The sequence below is a fragment of the Equus przewalskii genome, chromosome 24, assembly GCF_037783145.1.
Source record: "Equus przewalskii isolate Varuska chromosome 24, EquPr2, whole genome shotgun sequence".
NCBI classification, from domain to species: domain Eukaryota; kingdom Metazoa; phylum Chordata; class Mammalia; order Perissodactyla; family Equidae; genus Equus; species Equus przewalskii.
This window is the reverse complement of record NC_091854.1, coordinates 4,270,937-4,273,199: the sequence shown is the minus strand read 5'-3', so window position 1 is coordinate 4,273,199 and position 2,263 is coordinate 4,270,937. Positions and strand designations below refer to the sequence as shown.

The window sequence follows — 2,263 nt, the reverse complement described above, 5'->3', positions numbered from 1 at the left end:
GCCTGGGAGACAGCTGAGCCCTTGGAGTCGCAAGCACCATCGCGCACGTGCCTATCCTATGTCAGTGTGTGCCAGTCCGATGAGAGGAGGCCCTGCCTGCCCGACCCAGCCCCTCCCGTCCGCCCCCGCCCCCTCACAGGCCTCCCATTCTTCTGCTACCGTCTAGTCACTGGGAACCCCAGCACCCACGCCCACTCTGAAGGCATGGAGGTCCCCAGGAGCCTGTGCAAGAAAGTCAAGCTGAGCAATAACATGCAGAACTGGGGGGTGCAGAGATCAACTGTCAGCAATCAAGTTTGACATGTCAGCAGGAACAAGAGAGGTCAGATGTTGGGGACTGGGAAGGCTTTCGTGCTTGCAGTTTGGCAACAGGCTTATTTGGAGCAAGGAAGAGAGAGCATGGTGAGCATGGTTTGCCTTGCTATTCCATGCTGCACTTTGGATGGTGACAACATTCATCAAGGTCTCAATAAAAATCTTGGCTTTAGTCCTGAAGACAGAGAAGAGAATTTCAATGCATTACAGGGGTTGCTAAACTATTTGCAGATGTGGGCTTAGTGTGCATCGCAAGTTTTATATCGCTTTATACTCAGGATCACAGCAATGCAAGGCAAATTCATGAGGGTGCAAATTTACCTTTTTCTAAACTATTTGTTGATGCTCCTAAGCATGTTTGTGGACAGAGAGATGTCAAAGAACTCTACAGACAAGCATGGGCTGGAGAAATTAAAGATTTCACTGGGATTGATTCTGAATGTGAAAAACCAAGACCCCTGAATTAGTGTTGAAAATAGACTCCTGTGATATAAATGACTGCATCCAGCAAATTGTGAAACTTCTACAGGAATGGGATATCATACTCATGAATACCTCTTATGAAGTAAAAGAACTGTATGTGCCAGAAAATAAACTACATTTGTCAAAAACAGATGCAGAAACATTACTGGCACTGAAAATTAGTAAGTGGATATGCAGTGGGTACAGATTTTGTGGAAGGTTGGGAAACCCCACTGAATGACTTTATGAGAGAGAAAGAGTACTTACAATGCCTTTATTTCGATTGTCTTCTGGATGGGGGTGTCATGAACTTGCCAGTGCCTATAGTTCTGATAGCTATTCATGAAGATAAAGAGAGGCTAGATGGTCAAACAGCATTTGCTCTGATGTAGGAGGGCTGCTATCTGGCTATTTTTCACAGTTCAAAGTTCTTTGAGCACAGGATGGAAGAGTGCTGTGCCAGACAGTGGGGAACAACGTGCAAGAACCAACCCTACATCAAGATGGTTATGGAACAAGGAGGTTGGCTGATTGGAAGAGATCTTCAAGTCTGGGACCAAGTTCATTGGAATGATGGTCTTGGTTAGTATTGTTTTACTCCGCCCGAGCTAAAGCAGATGTTTAAAGGTATGAATGCTGATGCTATCTTTGCATTTCAATTACATAAGCCATTGCTCAACAGACATGCTCTATTAATGCAGGATACCCATTAGCAATTTCTAGAGAGGGGCTACTGGCACCTTGTCCTTTTCAATCACTTTCTTGATGGCTAGACAAAGGATGATGATGTTCCTTTGGTGTAGTTCTTGAAGCAGCATGCTGCAGTGCTGAAGGGAGGAGTTCTGAATCCTGAAACAACAGTGATGCCATTTTCCTATCTCCCATGGTGTATGCTGGATCACCTGATGTCCAGTGGCATTGCAGAGCACGGATGGTTGCAGGAATCAATTTTTACATTATAGGGTGAGACCCTGAGGGTGTGCCTCGTCCAGAAGCAGGGAAGGATCTTTATGAACCAATTCATGACACCAAAGTGCCGACAATTGCCCCTGGCCTAATCATCTTGGAAATGATTGCAACTTAAAACAAGCAAAAGAAGCATATGGACTACTATGACTCTGAACACCATGAAGACTTTGAATTTATTTCAAGAACACATATGTGCAAACTTAGCTGAGAAGGCCAGAAGTTTCCTGAAGTTTTCGTGACTCCCAAGGCCTAGGCTGTGCTGATGGAATACTAAAAATACTTGGAGAAAGCTTAAGCTATTAACCCAGTCACTCCATCCTTAACGCTTCCCTGAGTAACAAGAGGGGACCACATAATTACTGTTGGCATTTCTTTGTGGTGGTGTCTGTCTGGACAACACTTCGTAAAAACAGACCATTTTCCTTAACTAGCATCAATTTCAGTCTGCTTTATGGGGTGTATTTTGAACTAGTGTAACACACTGCTGGTTTCAATGTATATTTTCCACTTATTATAG

At 44.3% G+C, this 2,263-nt stretch overlaps 1 pseudogene; it reads left to right on the top strand.

Moving 5' to 3' along the window:
• Positions 1-204: 204 nt before the first annotated feature.
• LOC103550044 (bifunctional 3'-phosphoadenosine 5'-phosphosulfate synthase 1 pseudogene) lies at positions 205-2,041 on the top strand (annotated as a pseudogene).
• The last annotated feature ends 222 nt before the right edge of the window (positions 2,042-2,263 follow it).